Source organism: Nipponia nippon, unplaced genomic scaffold, assembly GCF_047370975.1.
Source record: "Nipponia nippon isolate SJK-2023a ecotype South Korea unplaced genomic scaffold, ASM4737097v1 scaffold_1, whole genome shotgun sequence".
NCBI classification, from domain to species: Eukaryota; Metazoa; Chordata; class Aves; order Pelecaniformes; family Threskiornithidae; genus Nipponia; species Nipponia nippon.
The window spans coordinates 36,311,537-36,331,755 of NW_028262290.1; positions in this window are offsets into that span (position 1 = coordinate 36,311,537).

The following is a 20,219-nucleotide window of genomic DNA, read 5'->3' on the forward strand; positions in this document are numbered from 1 at the left end:
TTTGTGCTTAAAATGTAGATTCTGCCTTGCTGTGCATCAGTAATATAACACAAACTTGCTGTCCCTATAAATAACAGCCTGCTTTTCTAAATCAGTCTGTACAAAATGTCCTGTACTTTTATTTAGAGAGTCTTACAGATGTGGTAATCTTTTGAACATTATTTGATCTGAAAGCAATTATTAAGCAGTGATTACAACACATCTGTACTGCTTATGGCCGTATATGAGTGATTCATTTGACTAAGATAGACTGTTCCCTAACACTGTGAGACATTTCTCTTTCTGCTCAAATAGCCCTGAGGCAAAAAACATTTTTTTCCTCAGAAGCAGGGGAGCACTGTGAATGTTCACAAGCACAAGATTGTACTCACAAAGCTAATTTGAATAGGACCGGAGAGAAATAATCACCCTTTTGAAATGTCTTTGTCCCCTCTGTTACCGATATTGTCGATGAAATTAGCCCTAACTTGGGGAAGCAGCATGGTCCTGTGCTCAGCATTAACCTGAGCCTGAAAATGTGAACTCTCTTCCACGCCTGCTGCTCTGCATGGCCTGTGTGACCTTTAGTAAATCATCTGCTCTTTTTCTGCCTCAGTTCCCCACGTATGAAATAGATATCCAGCTATAGCAAGGGAAACTTCATTCATATAGTCTGGATCTCATTTTAGGAAACTTACAGAAAATAGATGGAAACAAATATAAAGTGCAAGGGTTTAGGGGTTCAAAAGGAAAGTACAGATTTTGCAGGACCGTGGTTTCAGTTACACTTCCACAACTACTTGTAACACATGGGTTTTGTAGACCTGGATGACATTTTTTTCATATATGCTTTAGATAGTATGCATATATAAACAAATGTGTGTGAGTTACAACTGCTATATATCTAAAGTGTAATTTATATAAAATAAATGTCTTTATACAGTCAACTGGGCAACAGCCATTTTTTTGAAAATTTGTCTTCTTACATTTCTTTCAAGCCTTACCTTCTGCGGAGAGCTAAAACCCATCTCCAGCTTTGCCTGTTTAAGATGCAAATGTTCTGCATCTGGGCCAGGATGCTTCTGGGCACGTTCCTGAGAGGTGTCACCTACCGCTTTCTGTGCTCAGTCAGCAAATCATCAGAAAATCCTGGAAGAGAGGTACCAGAAAAGAGTGAGCACAGTTTTTGTAAAGGGAAGTCATGGCTCGGAAAACTATGACAGTACTTCAAATCAGGGACCAAGCAAGAGTAATAGAAGGAGAAGTTGGGATTAAAAAGTCACTTTTACAGCAAAGAAGGTCACCAGGGGCGTTCCCAGGGCTCTGTACCCTGTCACTCAGTGTACTCATAGATGAAGGGCAGCAAGGTCTGCTCATCATCATACAACTGCACGGAGAGTCTACCCACATCTTCAACGTTGTGCAACTCAGATCCCCCTTCTCACAAAGGATACAGCAGAATGGAAAAAGATTCAGAGAAAAGCAACAGGGATGATCAAAGGGACAGGAAAGTGCTCAGGCAGGAAACAGCAAGGACTTTTCAGCCTGGAAAATACATCTGAGGGAGGCTGTGATAGAGGTCTGCAAAATGAAGAGTGGCACGACAGATACAGATCAACTGCTTGTTGTCTCTTCCTAACCACAGTCTAAGAGGCATCAAATGAAATTACTAGGTGGCAGGTTTAAAGCAGACAAAAGGTGTATAGGTGTACATGCACAGCAAATAGCTAAACTTTGGAACTCCCTCCTACCCCATGTAATGAATGGTAAGAGTTTACCCAGGATTTAAGTGCGGTCCTTGAACCCCAGGGTGTTTTGCACAGATCTCACAACATATTTGTAATGGTTTCTTGGTTTTCTTTTCCCTTTCTGCTCGTTTTTATGTAATCATGCTAGATTATGCTTTAGCTACTAGCTGCACTGCTGAGCTGTAGCAGTTTGCTAGCATGTTGTCATACCTTCTGTTTCACCTTAGAAATTAAATTAATGGGGAAGATTAATGGGCACCATTCTGTGACCATCTGCACAGGTCAAGGGCACTCATCCTACCCGACCCTCAAGGCAGAATGGTGGGCACTCATCTGAGAGCAAAGGCTGCGGCTCTGGCTGGGCAGTCTGCACCATCTACCCCAGCAGTGGCTGATGTCTCCACTCAGACAGAGCTGCTGAAGGGAGAAGCTGCAGAGCAGACCTCAGGCCACGGCAAGTGCCTAGACCTTTCTCCTGGGGCAGGGACAGGGACAGGCGGCAGACCTGCCTGCAAAAGGTGTGCCCAGGTGGAGGACCTCCTGCAGCAGGTGGCTGAGCTGCAGGAGGCGGTGATGAGGCTGTGTAACATCAGGGAGGCTGAGAAGGAGTTAGATAGCTGGTTCCAAGTGCAGTCTGCAATGGACCCACAGCCCACGGCCAAACAGCCGGCACACACAGAAGGGAGAAGGGGCCAATAATGCAGAAGAATGGATGGTTGAGGACCATCGGTGAGGACCAGCAGAAGGAAGAGATTTCCCCAAAGCCTGAGGTGCCCTTGCAGAACTGTTTCACTGCTCTGCAGACTGAAGAGGAAAGATCCATCACACCAGGAGAGATGCTGGAGCTGAGTAAGGCAGCCCGATCCGCTCCTGTATAACAACCAGTGCAACTAAGAAAAGGCGACGGGTGATAGGCGACTCTCTTCTGAGAGGTATGGAGGCACCCATTTGCCAACCTGATGCACTCTCTAGAGAGGTGTGCTGCTTACTGGGGGCTCATATCAGGGATGTCACCGAGACACTACCAAGCCTCATAACAGTCCACTAACCATTATCTGCTGCTGTTGTTTCATGTGGGTACCAGTGATACAGCCAGGAGCAGTCTGAGGAGTACCAAGAAGGATTACAGAGCCCTGGGAGTGGCGGTAAGGGACTCTGGAGTGCAGGTAGTTTTTCATCAATCCTGCCAGTCAAAGGGAAGGGGTTTGAAAGGGCCAGTTGAATCCGGCAAATCAACAAATGGTTACAGGACTGGTGCCACAGCCAGGGGTTCAGCTACTTAGATTATGGGGCTCACTTTGAGAAACCTGGTCTCCTGGGGGCTGATGGGGTCCATCTGTCAGAGAAGGGGAAAAGCATCTTTGGTCATAGGCTTGCCAAGCTGGTGAAGAGGGCTTTAAGTTAAAGTTGTTGGGGGAGGGGAATCTCAATCCACCCAACTCCTACCAGTTTGATGCCAGTGCCAACAATAGTTTTCCAGAGCCTAGAGAAGGTTCACAGGTCAGCAGGAGAGCACCTGAAGAGCAGCACAAAGGAATTCCAGCCACCCCAGCCAGTAAGTCAGCCTCATCGGGGGCCCAACTTAAACACCTCTATGCAAACGCAGGTAGCAAGGGGAATAAACAAGAGGAGTCAGAGACATTTGCACGTCTGCAAGGCTATGATCTTATTGGCATCATGGACACATGTTGGGATGGAAGGATATAGGATCTTAGGAAAGACAGGCAGGGGAGATGAGGAGGGGGTGTCACCCTCTATGTCAATGACCAGCTGGAGTGCATGGAGCTTCGCCTGGGGATGGATGAGGAGCTGACCAAGAGCTTATGGGTCAGGATTAAAGGGAGGGCAGGGACAGGTGACATTATAGTGGGGGTCTGCTACAGGCCACCCAACCAGGAAGACTGAGAGGATGAGGCCCTCTATAGACAAGCAGGAGCAGCCTCACATTCACAAGCTCTGGTCCTCATGGGGGACTTCAACCACCCCGACATCTGTTGGAGGGACAACACAGCAGGGCATAAGCAATCCAGGAGGTTCCTGGAATGCACTGGTGATAACTTCCTTCTCCAAGTGACAGAGGAACCAACAAGGAGAGGTGCTATGCTGGACCTTCTTCTCACCAACAAGGATGGACTGGTGGGGAATGTGAAGGGCAGCCTTGGCTGCAGTGACCATGAAATGGTGGAGTTCAAGGTCCTTAGGGCACTGAGGAGGGTGCACAGCAAGCTCACTACCCTGGACTTCAGGAGAGCAGACTTTGGCCTCTTGAGGGATCTGCTTGGTAGAGTACCATGGGATAAAGCCCTGGAGGGAAGAGGGGCCCAAGAAAGCTGGTTAATATTCAAGGATCACCTCCTCCAAGCTCAGGAGTGATGCATCCCAACAAAGGAAGTTAGGCAAAATAGCCAGGAGGCCTGCATGGATGAACAAGGAGCTTCTGGACAAACTCAAACACAAAAAGGAAGTCTGCAGAGGGTGGAAGCAAGGACAAGTAGCCTGGGAGGAATACAGAGAAATTGTCTGAGCAGTCAGGGATCAGGTTAGGAAACCTAAAGCCCTGATTAAATTAAATCTGGCCAGGGATGTCAAAGACAAGACGAAAAGCTTCTATAGGTATGTTGGTGATAAAAGGAAGACTAGGGAAAATGTGGACCCTTTCTAGAAGGAAACAGGAGACCCAGTTACCTGGGATGCAGAGAAGGCTGGGGTACTCAATGACTTTTTTGCCTCAGTCCTCACCAACAAGTGCTCAAGCCACGCCGCCCAAGTCGCAGAAGGCAAAGGCAGGGACTGGGAGAATGAAGAACCACCCACTGTAGAAGATCAGGTTCGAGACCATCTAAGGAAACTGAAGGTGCACAAGTCCATGGGATCTGATGAGATGCATCCATGGGTCCTGAGGGAACTGGTGGATGAAGTTGCTGAGCCACTATCCATCATATTTGAGAAGTCATGGCTGTCCATTGAAGTTCCCACTGACTGGAAAAAGGGAAATATAACCCCCATTTTTAAAAAGGGAAAAAAGGAAGACCCAGGGAACTACAGGCCCATCAGTCTCACCTCTGTGCCTGGCAAGATCATGGAGCAGATCCTCCTGGAAACCATGCTAAGGTACATGGAAAATAAGGAGGTGATTGGTGACATCCAACGTGGCTTCACTAAGGGCAAATCATCCTGACAAATTTGGTGGCCTCCTATGGTGGGGTTACAGCATTAGTGGATAAAGGAAGAGCAGCTGACATCGTCTACCTGGACTTGTGCAAAGCATTTGACACTGTCCCACATGACATCCTTGTCTCTAAATTGGAGAGACATGGATTCAACAGACGGACCACTCGGTGGATAAGGAATCGGCTGGATGGTTGCACTCAAAGAGTTGCAGTCAATGGCTTGATGTCCAAGTGGAGACCAGTGATGAGTGGCGTTCCTCAGGGGTCAGTATTGGGACCAGCGCTGTTTAACATCTTTGTCAGCAACATGGACAGTGGGACTGAGGGCACCCTCAGCAGGCTGGTCGATGACACCAAGCTGTGTGGTGCGGTCGACACACTGGAGGGTAGGGATGCCATCCAGAGGGACCTTGATAGGCTTGAGAGTTGGGCCCATGTGAATCTCATGAAATTTAACAAGGCCAAATACAAGGTCCTGCACATGGGTTGGGGCAATCCTAAGCACAAATATAGGCTAGGTGAAGAATGGATTGAGAGCAGCCCTGAGGAGAAGGACTTGGGGGTGTTCATTGATGAAAAGCTCAACATGACCTGGCAATGTGCGCTTGCAGCCCGGAAAGCCAACCGTATCCTGGGCTGCATCAAAAGAAGTGTGACCAGCAGGTCGAGGGAGGTGATTTTCCCCCTCTACTCCATTCTTGTGAGACCCCACCTGGAGTACTGCATTCTGGTCTGGGGCCCCCAACATAAGAAGGACATGGACCTGTTGGAACTAGATGATCTGTAAGGTCCCTTCCAACCCGAAACATTATATGATTCTATGATTCTATGATCCTGATCCTGCTGATTATTAGTAATAATGATAGTGAATGGCATGTAATTTCTGAATATAAAGGACCAATAAATGCTTTATGCAGTGCAAATACTTTGATCTGCTAAACCGTCCACATCAGCTCTTAAAAAAAAAAATTGTTCTTGTCAGATCTGCATTATTCCCTTCCCCTATCACTGTAAGAAAATGTTCTGTAAGACACATTTGTAAGGGAGACTATTAATGATTTCCTTTCTCTGATGCTGTACAATGCGTTTCTCTGTGAGGAGGGTCATCCATTTTCCATTATCTTTTTTAATATATATGTATATGCAATTAAAAAAAGAATAAAAATCATATATACAGTTTTAATTTTGGACAGCTTTTACTCTCTTAAATCTCTTTAAAGTCATTGACTTAACCACTAATTTTGCCTGTACGAAAGTCAGTGGTCCAGATTCTAGTCTAATACTTAACATACAAATAAATGTACTTCAGCTTGGATAGTGTATTTTTCTTTCTGTTTTACCTGTGGCATGGTATAAAGGGAATTCTTTATACACTAATAGTGGGTTCATCTTTCTAAATTGTAAAAAAATATTTCCTAGAACTATGGCCCAATAGTCTGGGGCCTTCTTACATGTCACTTTATCTCTGTAATCTGACCATGTACTTCAGTTAATGTCTGTCCCATTTCTGTGACCCACTTACTTTACTAATGTTTGTGAAATAATGACTTTAGGTAACCATCAGCAGCAGCTGCATATAAATGACTTTTCTAAAATAAAGAAAACCCTATAGAAGTTTCCTATTGGCTTATTTTATTCCTAAGGGCCAAGGGCTAGATGTTGTGATACCTTATATGCTAAGAGTTTGTTTTGGATTTGAGAGATCTTTAAATGACATCTTTGAAATGATGTCCTTTAAAAGATGAGCTTTGTTTTCATACACACAAAAATAAATAGGTCAGAAAAAATACACCAAAAAAATTATCTGATTTGATTATAAAATGCAGAAATGCAAAAAGGCTCCTATACTACTTTGCTGCTTTCTAATTACTGTAATTCTGATGCTTTTACCGAGGAGAACATTCTCCAGTTTTCCATGTGGCATTCTTGGTTGCTCTAAACCACATATGCCTGGAACAAACAGCTCAAAGCTCTGAACACATGGTTGACTTTCTTGGTAATCTCCATTGCAGTCCAGCTGTTGTCTGTCTTTCAGACAACCCTGGCTCTGGCCAGTATCTTATAGGTTAAACAGAAAAAAAAAAAAAAAAAAAAAAAAAACAAATAAAAACAAAATCATGGGAAATGCTGAATATTTAATGCTTATTAGTAGTATTTAAAAGCTATCCAAATGACTTGCCTTAAAGGGAGACTAAGCTAAGTTGATCTGTTTCATGATTTTTACACATGCCAGAGAATCTTGTAAAATACCTCTTGCTCACTCAGACACAGTAGCTGATTTCACAAGATGGCATGTGCAGACTTCTGCATTTGGAGACATCAGAATTAAGCCTCTCCGGTCCAGAAACAGCTTACAACACAAAATGGGTATTTTTTTGTTCCTTAAGGTGCCTCTTTCTAATTCATGGTGATTTCTAATCTAAAATAAAGGAATATAATTTTAACAAAATAAACTCAGGGGCACGTTAGATTATCAACATGAGCTACAAAATATGTTTTGACCTTAATTAGCTATTGCTCTATTCCCCCCAAAATTCAGTGCTCCACTGACTACAGAGGGTTACCTTAATGACTCTCATGTCTGAGGAATAATTTCTGAGAAAATACTGTGACAAGTATGTCTGCATAGTGATTTACACAAAGAATACTCCTAAATTTTTGATTTGTTGCTAATTTGTTTAAACTTCCATTATATGGAACAGAAAAGAACTCTTGCTTTCATTTTGAAAAAGATCAATAAGTAGTAAAACACAAAAATTAACTAATAACCAGATGTCACCACTCAGAGGGACCCTGACAAGCTGGACAATTGTCCAGAGAGGAATCTCATGCAGTCCAACAAGGAGAAGTGCAAAGTCCTGCACCTGGGGAGGAACAACCCCAGGCACCAGTACATGCTGGGGGCTGACTGGCTGGAAAGCAGCTTTGCAGAAAAGGACCTAGGGGTCCTGGTGGACACCAAATTCAACATGAGGCAGTAGCATACCCTCATGGAAAAGGCAGTCAAAAGCCTCCTGAGATGCATTAGGCAGAAAGTTCCCAGCAGGTCAAGTGAGGTGACCCTTCCTCTCTAATCAGCACTGGCAGGACTCCTCTGGCATGCTGGCTCCAGTTGTGGGCTCACCAGTGCAAGAAAGATATGGACTGACTGGAGGGAGTCCAGCACAAGGTCACAAAAATCAAGAAGGGGCTGGAGCATCTCTCCTATGAGAAGACAGAGAGCTGGATCTGTTCAGCTTGGAGAAGTGAAGGCTCTGGAGGATTTTATCAATGTACATAAATACCTGAGGAGAGGGTGCAAAGAGGACAGAGCCAGGCTTTTTCCAGTGGTGCCCAGTGACAGGACCAGGGGCAATGGGCACAAACTGAAACACAGGAGGTTGCCTCTGAATATCAGGAAACACTTCTTCGCTGTGAGGGTGACCAAGCACTGGCACAGGTTGCCCAGAGAGGATGTGGAGTCTCCATCCTTGGAGATATTCAAAAGCTGTCTGGACATGGTCCCAGACAGCCGGCTCTAGGTGGCCCTGCTTGAGCAGGGGCATTGGACCGGATCATCTCCAGAGGTCACTTCCAACCTCAGCCATTCTGTGATTCTGTAAATGCTGACAGAAGTAATTACAGACCTTTGTAAGGCTTTTCGTCAGTTCTTCCCCTCTTATGTAGTAGACTAATAGTTTTATCTTCAATGTATACGTTGGAAAACAGTGATCTACAGTGATAAAATACCAGCCAGTCTCCAGAAAAGATAGGAATAGCACCCAGATCCTCTGTGTCCAAGGGTAGTGCCTTGTCCATCAAGCCAAACTGATGTGAACACCAGCCAGAGCAATGGACAATGGTGTTTGCTAACCATGGTATTTATAGCATGCATGATGAAAAAAAACCCAGCCTAACAAGAGATAAAGCTCAGTCTAAAAAGAGCTGAACTGTTTTCAAAGCTGATTTTGTGTTCCCCATGTGTTCAAAGAATGCCTGTGTTGATATTTATGCACTAGAAACCCACAAGAGCACAAGTGAAGAATAGTTTGTTTTTCATTTGAATGTCCTGTCATTTGGATGTCCCATCCCTCTCTTGTGGGATCTACAATTTTCCATGTAACAGGATGAAGTTCTGACTGCAAATGCTTCTTCAGAAAATGTCAGATTCAATGTTGGATTTTAACCATCAGCTGTTGAAAGTATTTGTTTATTTAGTTCTTTCAGCTTCTTTGCAAAATTAACACAATGAAACTAACCCAATGGGCTGAAATATGCTACCCATATTTCTAAGATTATTCTTGAACACTTGCATATTATCTATAGTTTTTACATGTTTGTAATTTTAGTCTTCAGTAACAGTGTGATATCTATAATAATATATTTTATATAATATATATAATAGATATCACATTATTAGAAATCATTATGCCCAAATGACCTAACTTATACAGACTTTTCTCATTTTGGGAAGAGGTCTATATTGTCCTATCATGTTTTACTGAGAATCTGCATTAGTTTACAGGGAAAATGAAGACAAAATATTGCAAAATAAAGAAACAGAATGTGTGTGTTAATCACAGTCAGCTAAATGTATTGATAAAGCAAAATCTAAAATGCCCTAAGGTTGGAATTTTATTTCATTCTGGTAAATCATACCTCCTAAAATGAAGCAATAACTAACTACACACATGTACAAGTCTGTGATAGGTAGGAACATCATTCAGTAGAAAAAATGGAAATTATTAAAAATTCCATCGTTATTTGCTTTGGTGGTATACAGGAAAATAATGTGACACGTTCCATTACTTGTGAGATGCTTTGGGCTTGGTTTATGTCTTTTCATTGCTGAATTCATGCAAGAGCTACAGAATCATTAAGGTTGGAAAAGACCCTTAAGATAATCGAGTCTAACCATTAACCTATCACTGCCAAGTCCACCACTAAACCATGTCCCCTAAGCACCACATCTACAAGTCTCAAATACCTCCAGCAATGGGGACTCAACCACTTCCCTGGGCAGCCTGTTCCAATGCTTGACTACCCTTTCAGTGAAGAAATTTTTCCTAATATCTGACCTAAACTTCCCCTGGCGCAGCTTGAGGCTGTTTCCTCTCGTCCTATCACTCGTTACTTGGGACAAGAGACCGACCCCTACCTCGCTACAACCTCCTCTCAGGTAGCTGTAGAGGGCGATAAGGTCTCCCCTCAGCCTCCTCTTCTCCAGACTAAACAACCCCAGCTCCCTCAGCTGTTCCTCAGAAGACTTGTGCTCTAGACCCTTCACCAGGTTTGTTGCCCTTCTTTGGACATGCTCTAGTACCTCAATGTCCTTCTTGTAGCGAGGGGCCCAAAACTGAACACGGTACTCGAGGTGCGGCCTCACCAGTACCAATTCTATGATTACTAACTGGCACATGTCAGCCCCTACATTTGGTACATGACACACACCTGGACTATTTGTTCCGAATGTTCTTTATAAATTCATCCTGTTTTCACAGAAAACCATTTCTGAATTGACCTTGGGTTTCTCCGACGATTTCTTCCTGGTTTCTGAATGGTTTTAACAATAATTTACACCACCAAACCCAGTCATCTCACCAGCTCTCTACCAAAAATGTACTTGTGATATGAACTTCTGGACAAACCAGCCACTATTCCTGACTGATAATCCCACTCTATAATTCCTAAAAAAAATCTGTGCACGCTTCCAGCTGCCTGATCCTAGCAGTTTGCCCGCAGTCCCATATGAAACCTGCACCTATATCACAATAGGGGGCAGATGCCAGCATGGCCAGACGTACCCCTGGCAGCTTATATTTAATTAGTTTGGGCAGCCATGGAAGCCAAGTCCAGGGAAACTGTGATGCTGTGAAATTTCTGGGGCTCTGGGCTCCCTTGAGGAGAAGATCTGGGCTGCTGTATCTTTACTTCTATCGGTACTAGAGTTAGTTTGATCAAAAGTGGTTGATCAGAAGCTCCCTTGTGCTACACATCTGACCACAAAGTATTCAGAGTTCCTTTACAAATACTATGGTAAAAGAAGAGGTAATTTTAAGGCATGGGAGACCAAGCCCAGGTCTGTTTCTGGATTTAAGTGGTCAGGATGATGTCTGACTATATGGCTTTCAGTCAGTATCTGAATGATGCAGAGGAGAAGCAATAAGTTCTTGTTTAAGCCAATAAGTTCTTGTTAAATCCCTGTAGCAATTGAAATCTTTCACCAAAGAGAAAACAAGCAGCAAATTGTCTCATTCTTTTTCCTGGTCTTTATGGTAAAGTGAGTTGCATGATCTTTAGCGGAGATGTTGCTGGAGTACATCATGGTGTGGAAAGGTGAAATGTGTCTAGCACAAGGCAGGGTAATCCATTCCAGACTCATGTGTAATGCAGGGGAAACAGGTGCAAACAATTGAGCTTGCTGTCAGTAAGCTACGGTGATCGCTTTTGATATCTTAATCGTTAGTTGATCTATGTGCAACATTGGCAACATCACTGTCATAGCTGACTGCCTTCCGCACATCTGTAAACCTTTTCTGGGTGCTTCTTGATGTGTGTGTGAGTCCACGAAGTCCTGACATCATGAGAAACTAAATTGGGCATGATTGCTGCCATTTCCGTTTTCCTGCTAGAAAACCAGAGAGTTGACAAATGTCAATAACTGCTAATAGCTCACTACTGTTTGTCAGATGCCACACAGGACAGGTGTGAAGAGAAAGCGGTGTGTACCTCTGAGCACCACTCAGCAACCAATTCATTTGTGAGACTGCTATCTAATTGCTTTTGCAGATAAAGAAGTTGGTGTTGCTTTACTCCATGACACCCTGGTAACCGTTCAGCATTAAACATGTTCCCGCTGTGTCTACTGAGGTCCAGCAAACCGTGCTGCAGATTTCCTTACAGATAATAACAATAGTTCGGAAATAATTTTTAGGCCATAGCATAACTTTATGTATAACACTATCAGCTAACAAATCAGCGACCTCCTCTCACTTTTCCTGCAGAAAACATTAAGACAATTATATACACCTAATTTACGACCTCCCCACAAAACATGACACTGAAACTGATGACACAGGCTGCTGTGGTGGGTGTTTCTAGTTCTAGTTCTGCCAGGTTACACCAGCAGGAGGACAGCAGGTTTCCATGGATTTGTGTGTTCTGCTTATTTAATTTCAGCTTATTCTTACAACAATAAAATGGGGTTTGTATCTCTACAGCCAGTTTGTGTTCACAGCAGAATTTCAGGTGCAAATTGTGTCTTCTCAAAGGTAGGCTTGTTCATGCAAAAATATAGCCAATGCTTTATATGTTTCATTAATTTCTTCAAGAATTGTTTTGGATCCCTATCTATTTTATATTATGATAGTGAATATTTTGACTAGCTATGAGACACATTTCAGTCACCGTTCAACTACTTCTTAACTGATTTTGAAGCATTTCTTGAGAATAATATCATCACAGGGCTGACATGCAAGTGGCTGATCTTTTATTTCATACTTTTATCAGTATCTGACTGCAACATGTTCGGCTAAGGATCTCATCCATTCACTGCATATTTCTTCTAACACATTCATTAACTTCCCCAAGAAACCAGACAAAAGAAGTTAATCAAGGCATTCTATTGTCACCGCTGTTTGATCCACTCTATTTTGTCTCACTGATCTAATTTAGGCAGGTATTCCCAGGCATCTATTTTCAAAACAGCCCCACAGAGAAGTGTTTCATGAAGATCTTGTATTTTCTGCCAGGGAATCCTTTCAGAAGACTTAGTTTTCAGAAAATGCCTACAGAATTTCTGTACCCTGGCTGGTATAACATAGTTATGGGGAGTATGCTTTGTGGGTTAGATCAGACTCAAAAAAAAAATTCCTTCTCTAACTATTCATCAATGAAAGAAGCAGATGGGTAGATAAAATCTACAATGCTTTTCCCATGTCATCAAAAGTAATCAGAAAACACAGATAAATAGTCTAGTCCAGTCCCTTATTAAAACTGGCAAAATCAAAACAGGAGTAATTTCAGGTTGTCATGCCTTCACTCATCTGACTACCCACTACATCCTCATTTCAAGGGCGGCATGTGAGTTGATTCTGTTGATGACTATGTAGGACACTTCATTTCAGTTGTTTCAGGACCAATGCACACTGATGATAAGAAATCTGTTGGCTCCAAGTATTAAGGAATAATAGAACAAACAATAACTCTAATTACACTGATGGTGAGCAAAACTCAACTTGCTTTGATGCATTACCTTCTCCATTAGTGTAATACCATAGCAAAGAATGACAGAAATTCCTACAACTGTACATAACCTATCTATCACCTTCTCTGTACTGTTTTATCAGTTTGGGGGAGGAGCAGCCAGACTTTATGGAAGAGTATCCAACACAGTATTGCTGTTCTTCTCATGGAGTTAGAAATGAGAGCTGGATCTGACTATGAGCCATTATTTAGTCTGCCTCCTTCCTCCCTCTCAAAGGAGGAACATTTGTATCTAAACAAGCCCTGAGACATGTTTTCTAGCTTGTCCTAAAGCCTTCCCATAGAGAAGATGTCTCCCATTTCTTTTCCTTCCAGAGTCTGTTTAGAAAGATACCTACCCCATGTCAGGACTCAAAGATTCAAGTGGAGGATTAACTATAGCCCCTCTGTTAGACTGTGTCATTTCCTAACCTATAAAACCAAATGGGATACCTTTGATTTTTAGAATTCATAACCCTTAGAATTTAGGGTTGGGGGTGGTGGAGATATAAGTTTCTATATATTTTATACATACATATATGTAGACATAATAAATAAATTAATTTAATATATGTATATTTACAGGTATATCTCATCAAACTTATTTAGAGGTAATCATAAGTGGCCTCCAATGCCTTCCTAATGTCAATCTCCTTGTAAACACCTACAGTTAGTACTCCTGCTTCCCCCATCTGCTACCTTAGAGAGGTAACTCCTTAGGACTGAGGATATATGTAATGTTTATGACTGCTAAGTGACTAGTGCTTTTCCATGTGCTGAAAAATAGCAAGTTATATCTCTGGGATGAGAAATGACGGTACTTATTTGCATCCAGATTTCACACCAACAAAATTTAGTAGTGTTGTAGGTGAGTGCAGCTGCACCCACATTGACACCTGTGGTGACCAGATGACCTCACTAATGAATTCAATTTTACCACTGTCATTCAAAAATATGCTCTTCCATTTCTTTTTTTCTTATTTTCTTTCCAGGAAGCTTTCAGAAATCCTCTGTCTTGACTAAGAAGCTGCAAAGTGATCTCTGCAGTCCCAGGAAGCTCATAGCTTACAGTTCATTAGAAAAGCGCTAACCCTGGTTTTGTTTGACACGTTTTCAAAGGCACAAAATTTTACCTATTCTCTCTTTCTGCGAGTTACACGTTTTTATGTCCTGCTATTTTTCTCTATTGGAAAGATTTAACTTCTAGTGGTAACCGTTTGGAGCACCTGGCTCAGAAGAGTAAAAGAAAGGAAAGCTTTATTTATAGAGGATGCCAGTGACTTTCTTCTGGCTGTGAAACTTAGCTCTGTCCATCTGATGCCTTTTAAAGCACAACCATGTGTGAAAAATAATGAATCTTTATAACTTCCTTTACCTTTTAAAACAAAAAGGTAATGTATTTATTTAAAAAGCTGTTTGCTTTTTTTAGACTTATATTTCATTTCAAAATATATTGCTTTATAGAATATGGGTCATTTAGGATGGATGCTGATAGGTAATCCAGTAGTATACCCCTCATAGTTCTATAGTATCATAATTTAATATTAAAGCATTAGAAAAACATATCTGGACAACATGATTGACCTTTGAAAGAAAAGCCTCATAAGACCAGAAAGAATTAATGTCATTATATGCAAAATTATGGCCATGTAGCAAGTCAAGCCCAGCTGTACTCAGTGACATAACGCCACGTGTGTGTTCCCCCATCCAGTCACGTCCGTCCTCTACGAAGTGTGCTGCAGTTTGTACCTAACCACATCTGCACTTTGGATTACCCACGGCACCCCAGTCTGGGTCTGCCAGCAGCCCACTGGCTCTCACCAGTGTGGAAATGATTCAAGAGGAGCCACAAGGCAAGACAGCTGACGGAGCCCTGGCCTGCTACTGAACAGGGGGTTTCTCCGCAGCAAGTGGTCAGGGAATGCTGCCAGAGCCCACGCTCTCTGCCAGCCCAGCGGCTGCCAGGACAGGGCAGGAGAGGGGTCAGAGATGGTTAAAAGAATTTACGTACTGCAGACAGGCAGGTGCAATGTTATGTTTGGCTCCCACTTTGGCTGAAAATGCAGTGGAGTGAATGAAGAGAGGTAAATGAGCAAGCAGGAGAGTGCCAGTACAATGTGTGTGACCATTAAGAGCCCGGTGCAGAGGGAACCAGCCCGGGCTGCATCGCAGCACTCTGCTGCTGCAGAGAGGCTGGGAGTGTTGCAGTCTTGGGGATCCACAGGCAGATCCAGAAATCTGGCAAGTAAGTTTTTGGTTTGGCAGCCAGCTTTATCAGATAGTCCCAATAACTCAAACTTACAGAGAGTAATGTCTTTTGGCACATTCAGCTACATGCGCCAGTAATGAGACATAATGTCTATATTAGAATTTGAGATGGAAAGATATATATGACTGATCAGATGTCTTCAGCGTAGACTAAAATACTTAGTCTGAAGAAGAGGCAATCAAGGCAGTAAAGACGGCAATCTGTAAAATCTTGTGTGGTATGAAGTTGAATAGGGAGCGACTGTTTTCTGTCACACAGTATACTAAAAGTAGGTGGCATCAAGTAAAATTATCTGGAATCATGTTCAAAACGAATAGAAGAAGCTTAACCCTATCCCTAGTAAAACCCTAGAACATAATGGATGCTGAGTGGTTACATGGGTTTAAGAACTGACTGTACAAACTCAGAGAAAAAAACTCCATTGAGGGCTCTCAGAAAACCAGACAGCTTGTCTAGGTGAGGAAGACCCTGAGCTGAAAACAGGCACTGGACTTATCACTATCTCTTTATTCTTTTACATTTCCGTAAGCATTCGCCATTGGACATTAGTGAAAACCGAATACTGGACTAAACTAACCTCTAATCTCCTGCTGTACAGCTTGCTATCTATATATTTTTAATTACATTGCAGGGAAAATGGGGGGACCAACTAGTTTAGCGGTTACTTGGCATTTCCACCTTTCTACAACAAGACCTGGCATCTACTCAGAACAACAAAAGATTTTCTAACATAACCAAATGTGGAGAAAGTAATTTCCAGTCCTCTTCCAGTCAAATCCAATCCTTTGGCCAACTTTTTGATCACAGCCTCAGCATTTGGCCTGTTTACGTGAAGAACTTTCTCTCTACTTTATCAGCTTGCTCAGCCAGGATCACCACAACTCTTCAGAAACTCCTGTATAGACAGAAAATGCCGAACACTTCAAAATTAAGGGGGCTCCACTGTTGAACTGATAGAAAGAGTAAGGAAAAGTCTTGACATTTATCCCCAAGACAGGTTACCATAGCCAGATATGCTTGTGCCAACATATAAGGAACCAGAAATGATCCAAAAAACCTGCAAAAAGGTTGTCCTTGACAGCTATAGCCAGGCTAGCCTTTACATCTGTAACTCGCATTGAGGAGACTCTGGAAAGAATGAATTGTTCTGGAAGAAACTGGATAAATCATGTTTTAAATTATTTTTGTGGGAAGGGAGCCCTTTAGTCTATTAACAAATGGCTTGCAAACTGACCCTGTATTCTATTTATGTATTAGCTGAATAGTTTAATACATTTCAGCTTTTTGTGAGTTGTTCCAAAACAGTCTGTCAATGGTTACATGAGTCATAGGTCATTGTTTCTGAGAGCTGATTGGATGACTGCAGTTTTTAATAAGGAGATAAAATGTGAAAAATAGCACCCAGAGAATAAAGCACTTAAAAAGGTCTGTGCCAAAAGATTAATCAATTATGGTGAAATGCTTTAGTTTGGAGAGTTACAGCCTTTTACGCTGTCTGAGCATTCGAAACACATGGGTGACATGACCTGCAAATAAGAGTTTTAGCTGGATTCACTGGTTCAGCTTGGACTGTTTTATATTCTACAGCCATATTTGGTTTATATGACTTGGATCAAAACATAAAGCATGTTTCTTACAAAACCAATTTTTCATTTACTCTAAGCCATTAATGGCAGACAGTAAATGCATGGCCTTGACTGCAGTTGATCTGAGCTGTTTCTTCTTGCTTCTTATCCAATGAAGAGAGGCTGCACAAGCAGCCTAAGTTTAAGAAAGACGAAAGTCCTGTTGCAAAACCGCACTCCCCTGACGGCTGGTGTATGAGTGTTAATGGTGCATCACTCCTGCCCCAGGCAGTATCTGCTGCTGTGCCTTGGATTTCCCTCCGAGGAGCCCCAGAGGTACTCACACACCACACAACGGGTGACTCAATGCAGGGATCTCCCTCCTGGGGCCAGCTTTATGAAACCAGTGCAAACCAAAGTATTCTTTTTCACCCCAGCAGGTACAAAATAGCTCTTCAGGAGCCCCAGTTCCTTTGCATTACAGCATCCAGCTTGGAGTTGCCAGTCCTTTCCCCATCCTTGCCAGCTTTGGTTCTTCCTGCCTTTGACTCAAAGGACACAGCTTTGCAACGTTTCGAGGGCTTGTTCCCCAGAGCAGTTTTGCTCTCAGTGCAGGCAGTGAGTCTCCTAGATCATCTGCAAGCACCGCTATAGCCTGCCCTCGGGATCACAGCCACACCACTTAGCATCAGTGATGGCCACAGCTGGCCCCCAGGATGCCCCTGTGAGCCATGTGCCCACCTTGGAAGTTTGTAGCCACAGTGCCCAAGCCGTTCATCCTCACAGCCCTATTGACCCTATTCCTTGAGCATCCTGTCTTAACTGCTTTCTGTCCTTGTGCCAGGGTTTTAGCTCGCATGTACGTGGTTGTTACGAGCCCTTTCCTCTTGTACACCATGAGGTCACTTTTCCAACAGCTCTTCCCACCTGGCAGTAGTCTGCAGTCACTCAGTAATGATTCGGGTTGACTACTACAATGGGGGCATCTATGTTAGACATAGACATCTATCTAATCACCGAAGTCAGATGAGATGAAGCCCTTCCCAGTCTCTACTCTTGGGTAAAACCGTGTTTTCTGAAGGCCAAAGCAAGCACAGAGGATATGCAGCCTGAGGGCCCTGGGTTTTGTTCAGCATCACCAAAGCAATCACTCATAAACCGTTATCTTAAAGCCAGCAATGGGTTTTAAATCCTCATTCAAATGCTAAATATTCAGGTTTTTGGCTTAAAGATTTGGTTCTTTGACTTCTAAGCCATTAAAAAGTCTCTCTTTTAACATGTCCTTCACAATTTTTGAGGACCTATAAACTTGGTGTTTATTTTAAATTTAAAGTAACTGGATTCTCATGAAACTCTCCCTGGGACTTTTAAGAAAAACACCCAACATCGCAACAGCAATCAGTCTTGAGAAGCAGTTACTCTGCCTTTCTGTGGCATTTAACTCTCACATAAATCACAACATTTGAACTGAATCTTTGACTCACTATTAGTGATTCCAGAACAAAAACCAGAAATGTAGTTGAAATTTAGGCCAAATCCACCACAGACTGAAGGAAATGGTTGTGAGATCACTTGCACCGCAGCGAGGATCCCTGGAGCAGGCGGTGGAAAGGATGCTTGTAAGTGCAGTTAGAAACAAAGTCAGTTATACTGACTGTCAAATTTATCACTTTATTTACAACCATACCTAGACTAAATAGATTTTTTTTTTAAGTGGCTGGTTGATTTTTAGTACCTGTATTGTTGGGAGCTGAATTTGAAGCACAAGGAAAGAAAAGTGGTCAACACTTCCTGAAATAAGGCTATTTTTCTATAAGAGCAGGAGGAAACAACCTCATCACCTGTCCAGGTCGTTTGTCTTGCACAGATCCTGGGGTCTTGTCTCATTCCTGCCAGTTGTATATCATACCTTTGGGACAAACCTCCCCTTTTGATTTGGAAAAAACCCCGCTGAGAAAGACTCTCCTACAATCTCTTCCCATGCCATTTCACACTGTAAGACTTCACATTGTTTTACATTAACTGGGATGTGTGCGCACACGTGAGAGAAAATTCTGTGTGACTTTTTGTGTTCATTGGTTTCAGAATATTCTGCAGCTCTCCAAAATATGTGCACCAAAGTGATTTTAACTTTTAAAGGGCCTTTTATTTAGGACCATTAAGTCACCTGGTGTCTGAATGAAGGAGCAGACCACCCAGTCCTTCAAACAGTTGATATCTAATTAGACAGCGGTTGTCCACATGAATTGGACAGAGGGAGAATTTGAATCTCCATTTGCCCTGAAAGCATCTGCTAGGTGCAAGAGCTGAGAGCAGGACCTGCCCTGACTTCCTGCTCCTCAGATCATGAGCTACGCACAGGCCAAAAAGACAGAACCTCAGAGCAAGTTATTTGAAGGAATCCATAGCTGCTCCCTTAGAGCAGTTTTCCAGCTGTTTTGCATTGGCACAGAAAGACAAGACAGCTAGAGCTAATGCCAGCTCAGATGCAGTATCCTGGTGAACACTGGGAGTTGTTCATCGACACTTTGTTTCTGGGAACGGACGGTGACAGGACAAAGTGGAGGATGAGCCAGCTACATGTAGGGTGTACGGTCAAACACCACATCTAGCAAATCTGTGGGTTGTAAAAATTAAGCCAACCATCCAAACCACTTCTTTTTACATGGACTTGCACCTATTCCTCTTTAAGCCTATCAGTGGATGGACTTATTTAACAGGCGAACACATGGGCTCTCTTCCTAGGTCATATCACCGCAGTGAAAGTGTTATGGTGCTGGGCACAGCAGGCATATCTAAGGAGAACATCACAGGGAAGTTATACTACTTGGAGGATTCCTAAATCCAATATACCACAGATCAGTGCTCCTTGGGATTTATGGGGCACACACAAAAAGAGCTGATGATCCCTACATTGGAGAATTTTCCCCCAGAAATCCTCCAAGGTTATGCTGAAACCTGCTTTGGGCCACCAGAATAGCTTTATAAGGACTTGGGGTCACATCACTGTGCACTTCACCTTTTGCTCTGTATTTAAGTAGAAGAAATGTGTGGCTTAGTTTAGCCACCTTTGTAGGAATGCTTGGAAATTTCCATGTTTTCTCCTTAAATCCATTTTCCTATTGTACCTTTGTACTCATTTTTATTAAGATCTTTGTTTTATTTTTGAGTCAAGAGATCGTATCCCTGGAGGTAGATTGCATAATTGTGAAATCATAGAGACCAGAGAAACAATCCCATAAGTACTCCCCAGGGCATAACCAAC